A 6,061-nucleotide genomic window follows, 5' to 3' on the forward strand; every position below is an offset into this window, starting at 1 on the left:
TTCAATATCCAAAATCGTCAGTCACTACAATAAAAAAAAAAAAACAACTGGGGTCCCCTATTGTCCTATTCTGACATAATGTGCCCACGTTCCCAAAACACCTAGATATGTGCCTCCTCTTGAATTGTGTAGGTTACTGCAGGTCAAGGAAGGCCTTGAACAATAATTAACAAGGAACACATCTCTTCCTCTTTGCTGTTACAGCAAGCACTCAGGAACCTGCATGCTTTCTAGCCTCAGGCACCTACATTCTCTTAAACTGGCTCCCTTTGATGACAGGCAGTGCTCCAAATGGCAATGCTAGCGAATAAGCTTTCCTCCTACTGATTGATGAAAACATTTGCGTAGGAAGTTAATAATTAAACCAGAATAATAAAAGCACATTCTATTAAATCTGAAGTGCCCCCAACCTTGAATTTCTTAAGACACTACCAGACACAGCTGGCCAGTATTTATTAGCAGATGAGAGAACAGACAGAGAGCTTCAGATGGTTTCCCAAGTAAAATTGATTGTTTTAATTATTTATTTAGCCAAATAGTACGCATCGATATTTATGAGTGACAGGAAAGTAATGCAGACTTCCTCTCAAATAAATTAGAGAAGCCCTAATCTAGAGTAGTTATATAACAGGAATAACCTTCATAACCTTTACTTACTTTTCCCAAAACACCCAGAGTGAGGAAAGTAATCAGACTTGTAGAACAGCTTTGTATTACAGAAGATAGGACATACTTTTCCATTATATGTAAGAAATGTAATATTAAATAGCTGTTAAAGCTTTTCAAAATCATGCAGTACATAGGAGTTCATTTCATAACATAAATTAACTTTAGTCCAAAATGTAATCTACCTTCCTGTACCTTATATTCCCTTTCAAGAAGTGCATTTCAGCAGGAGATGTGATGAAGCAGGGGGGAAGGAACCAAGCCACACACAAGCTGCCCACCTGCAGGCTGCCAGCACATGGGTGCATTAAGGTTCTGCAGGCACCAACTGTCAGTCTGACAACCCAAACGTCTGCACATACTAGAAGAGATCTCAGTGAGTTTTGGTAGATTTTTGTGTTCTTACTTCTGGGAATGTTGATGAAAATGATACTGTTATCAAAAATTCAACAGAACAAAAGGTTAAAAAATCTTTTATGTTTAAACCTCTTGAATAGTTTATGTTTTTTTCTTTCCAGACTTGATAATCTTTTTTACTATGTCTTTCAATAAGTTTGTGAGCCTGAGGAGCATTGACTAAGACCAGGAATTTATAAGAAGTTAAAAGCAAGATATGTGGAGAAAAAGGGAAATATCTTAAAGCAACTAATACACAAGCCCTCTACTGTGACAAAATAAAATAAAATAAAATAAAATAAAATAAAATAAAATAAAATAAAATAAAATAAAATAATAAAGAAAGAAAATCTCAGATGGTACCATACACTAAATTAAGTTTAAAGCTACTAGAAAGATGAGATATTGCATTGAGAGACCCTGCCATTCTGCTGAAGGTAAAACCAAGCAGAGAAGATGGGCTCTCAGCTTCAGGTGATTGCAAGATGGAGATACATCAGTCAAGCAGCAAAGCCAACAGGATTTGCCATGGCCTTGCAAGTCCTGTCCAGCATCTGGACCTTGGTGCTCTGGAGACACATAAAATAGGATAAATAAATACATCAATAAATAAAATCAACCAAGAGAGAGCATGTCAACACAGCTGTGGCTCTTTGAAGAACAACTCTCCCTTAACCTGCTTAAGAAGACCTGAAACTGCTTCTTTGTTCCTTAGCACTATGAAAGTTTTCCCTGTAAAACAGTTATTCCTTGCCCACCAGAGATAAGTGGTTGCAAACAGGCATGTCAGCTTTCTGAAACTGCTCTCACCTCAGATTACACACCCAGTGCTCGTTATTACTCTCCAGAAACAGCCAGTACAATCAATTTTTTTGATTAACATTTGACTGATTTAAAGTTTGCACAAATTTTAAATTGCTCAACCCTTCAGACAAGAGAGGGGCAGGAGAGGAGCATTCCAAATAGTTCAGTCCCTGCTGCACTGAAAGACAGTCATCTCTTACTTCTTTCTGGGGACCTGGCTTGAAACCTTGGCTATGTTTAATCAATGAAAACACTGCCCTTGGCTTGAGAGATGTTAGCGTCTATGAATACACTATTCAAACCTGAGGTTGGAAAAAAAAAGGCTGTAAAATTCAGCAGCTCTGCAGCATAACTGGACTTAAGCCTTCTAGAGAAAACAAAAACGTGCATGTTTCTCAGCCCCATGGATTCACAATGATGGGGTTTGCCACTGTGCCCTGATCTTGCTCCACACCACAGCCCAGAACCCAACTGCCTCTACTACATGTAGGATTGTGGGTAACAGAACACCTACAGGGAAAGAGGCAGGGATTAAAGCAAAAGCAGAGGTCTAAATTACCTTGTGCTGCATATAGGAACCAGATTGCACTCATGCCTCTGGCACAGACATGTAGCTGTGCTGGACCACCTGCCTCTGCCACACAAAGCCATTCTCCCTCCGCCTTCCTAAAAACACAGACAAAAAGGAAAATGAAAGGCTTTAGGTTTGGAAAATTTCAGAACCAGTGGTTAAAATTAAATTATATTACTGTTACCTAAGCACAAGACCTCATAAAAGAGTGTACTAAAGAGCCTTACAGACCACTGAAGGCTGGAAGGAAAAGCCATTTTAAATGGTCAGTACTAAAAACCATTAAAAACAATGTCTTTTAAAGAAAAGAAGAAAGACAGTCATCTCTGCATTTGGAATAGCACTTCTGTGATAACTTTCACCTGGTGCAGTGCAACAATCCATTTGCAATGCAACCACACATTCAGCTTCTTGCCATAAGTTTGGGATGTGATTGGAGCTGGATGCCAGCCACCATGGGGACCGTGGCCTATTACTGACCACACATTGAAATAACCTGCTGAGATTTAGAGAGGCTGCTGCAGGCATCCACTGCTGGCTGATAGGAGCATAGTGCCCTCCAGTCCACAGCCTCTTTCTGTGCTCCTAGCTCATGTCCTGGGTGATACTTTGGCATGATATGGGAGACATCAGAGGACTGGGCAGAGATCGGGGCAGTTTTCACACCTGCTTAATGTGATAAATCGTGGTTTTGTTCCATTTCACTTTTTCTTTCACACACAGAGTTCTTTCTGTGTAGCATCCGAACATCTTTTATACAGCAATATACAGAATAAAAGACATTCAAGTGATACAAAGAATGCAAAGCCTGCAGAAGAGGCTGTAGTATACATATCCTGTGTGAAGGATGTATCCAGACTGTATAAAATGTCTTCTGCCACAAAAACTTTTCAGCGTTCTGAGAAATTTTAATGAAAGCATCTGGGCACCAGAAGGATTAAAAAAAAAATGCAACCAATTTTACTACATAGAGAGAACAATAATGTTAAAATTCTAGACAGATGTAACTCAGTAGCAAAGACTATTTTATTTTGAGGAACATTTTTCACTTCAGGAATTCAGGATAAAAAGCCCTTCAGAGAATCAACATGATATTGTATCTCAGATTTAACAAAACCGTCTCTTCTGGACAGTTATCAATAAGCATCCTCTTGGGTTCCAGTCTCTGCATCTCTCCAGCTTGCCCACACATCTACTTGCATTGACAATAGAGCTGGCTTCCCTCCATCTGGACTTGTCTCCAGCTGACTCCAGACCTGTGCTGGAAGACCAGTTTGGGAGCCCACATTCCTGGCAGATCTGAGATTGCTGAGAATGTGATGAACTATGGGATACACCATGAGACCCTCTTGGTCATGATTTGTTCAGGTCAATCAGGTATGCAACCGAGCTTAGAGCACAAATGTTCAGGGAGGTACAGCTGGCTGTCACCCATTGTCCCCTCCAAATTTGGAGCAAGCATGGTGTGGGAGGCAGAAAACACTGCACAGAAGTATTTCAATTTGCTGTCAGAAAGCAGTAGCCAGGCTTGCAGGCTGTGTCTGTGACTGGGACAACAGAGTTTGGAAAGAATGAGTATGCGGCAAGGGGCGAGGTCTGTGTGAAGCCTGTGGTATAGGAGCTGGGGCTCAGTGGGGCACAGACATGCCAGAACCAATGAGGCTGCAATGGGTGAAACAGTGCTTGGCATTGGTGCATCAGCCCTCATGGCCTCGTGTTTTCCTAGCTAATATTTAGCTAAAAAGCCTCCAAAGAAAACCCATGGGGTGCTGGTGATCTAATAAGTGTCATCCTTCCCTCTGAGTCAGCCATTCATTTCCCATAAATGGGGTTAACAAGTACTTGACAGCCTGAGAGAAATGTCTTCTAGGCCAGAGGAAAAAACAGAAGTCTACAACAGTAGCATGAAAAGCATTTGTAACTGCAGAAAACTAAAGGGATTTTCCAAGTTCAGTATAAACAAATGGGTTTACTTCTGCACAGTTTGTGAGAGCAGTATCAGGCCCATTTTCCACTGAGAGCATGCCAGTTTTAGAGCAAAGTAAGCCCTGGTTTAGGGTGAAAATGACTCTTTTATTATGTATGAACAAGGTGATATTTTAGTCTGGGTTTTGTCCTGCTTTGAGGGATCTGAGGTCAGGTAGTGAAGACAGGCATGTCTATTGCAGCACAGAGAAGGCCATGACGATGAGAAGCACAGCCACACACAGTGCTGCAGTAGGGAGCATTATTCTGTTTCAGATTTATCTGCCCAGGTAAAGAGCCAGTGTGGCAGCACACATGAGCATGGCTGCCTTCAGGCTGGAGAGGACTGGTCGTGCTGGAGCTGCCAGCTCATGTGCAGATCACAGAATTACCCGGGTTGGAAGGGACCTCAAGGATCATGTAGCTCCAACCCCCCTGCCCAGCAGGGCCACCAAACATACACCTTTACTAGATCAGGTTGCCCAGGGCCCCGTCCAACCTGGCCTTGAACACCTCCAAGGACGGGGCAGATCTAACGTCCTTAGGGACACTGATTCCTCATCCTGGTAAAAAATAATAATGGCTTTTGTGGAAAAAAAGAAATAAAAAATAAAACAACATGTGCATGGCCAATTTCATGCCTGGCTGTGGTAAGCTCCTGGAAGGCTTTGGGCTGTTTGCACTTAGTGGTATTGGAAAAACAAGTCAAAGAGCATCCCCCACCACACCCAGGAGCCATCAGCAGGTTTTACAGGATAGAGCATCCTGGGCTTTGTTCATCTGTCTTAAAATAGCCCAAGTAAGAAGTCTCCATCCCTTTGCTGTGGGATCACTCCACTCCTGTTTGAACAAGTCTTCTCCTCTCTTCCCTTTTCCAACCAGCTGCAGGTTTTTGTTTGTTCCATGTCCTCCCATTTTTCATCCCCATGTGTCCCCCAACAGAATCCTGGCTCTCAGTTTCCAGACTGCCCATGCACTGCACACTGGTGCTTCAAGTACCTCAGAGTCTCCCAGAGTCTTTCAGTGTCCCCAGGAAGGGGACAAACCACAACAATAGTCACTGCTATTGGGAGGGGAAAGACTGGCCCGAGCCAAGAACTGAAGGAACTTCTCACGGTCACCCTTCTCTCCCTCCATGCCCATTTCTCTGCTCTTGCCAATTTCCCTGCAGGACTCCAGCTTAAATTCCTCAGAAACACAGCTCACCTTCTTAATTTTGTTGCGCTCTGTGTGTGGCTGTGCTAATCCCTCCATGCCTGAGGATTCTTAAGCACGCAGTGTTAAGAAGACAAGGTGACCATGCTTATCAGAAGACATAACTTCTCCCAATACTCTGTGGCAGCTTACAGGATGCAGTATCCTAGCAGATGGTTTTGTGGCATTGCTCGCATCTAACTGAGACAGCCCATGCTTGCACATGGGGTTGGTTTTGCTCACTTCTAGCATCAGCTCTGCAAAAACATGAATGCCCCTCGTTACCTGCTGGACTTCATCTGGCCTATCAGGTACCACTTTCTCCTTGCAGCCCAAATACCACAGTTCCCTTCTTTTAATGTCCCATCAAACAGAAGCTTGGAAACCCAGACCATTCTATGATTCTATGATTTTTCAAAAAGTTTAAAAGTTTCTATATTTTTGTTCTCATTTCCTGCAAAGGGA

At 42.6% G+C, this 6,061-nt stretch overlaps 1 long non-coding RNA gene across 1 annotated transcript; it reads right to left on the reverse strand.

Annotated features, from left to right (window-relative positions):
* Nucleotides 1-489: 489 nt before the first annotated feature.
* On the reverse strand, nt 490-2,532 carry LOC146761502 (uncharacterized). Its single transcript, XR_014944195.1, has 2 exons — nt 2,426-2,532; nt 490-1,631 (listed from the first exon to the last, which is right to left on the reverse strand). It is a non-coding gene; the product is annotated as an uncharacterized LOC146761502 (long non-coding RNA).
* Nucleotides 2,533-6,061: the final 3,529 nt, after the last annotated feature.

This window comes from Coturnix japonica, chromosome 3, assembly GCF_054131305.1.
Source record: "Coturnix japonica strain WE chromosome 3, WE-NBRP24, whole genome shotgun sequence".
NCBI lineage: Eukaryota > Metazoa > Chordata > Aves > Galliformes > Phasianidae > Coturnix > Coturnix japonica.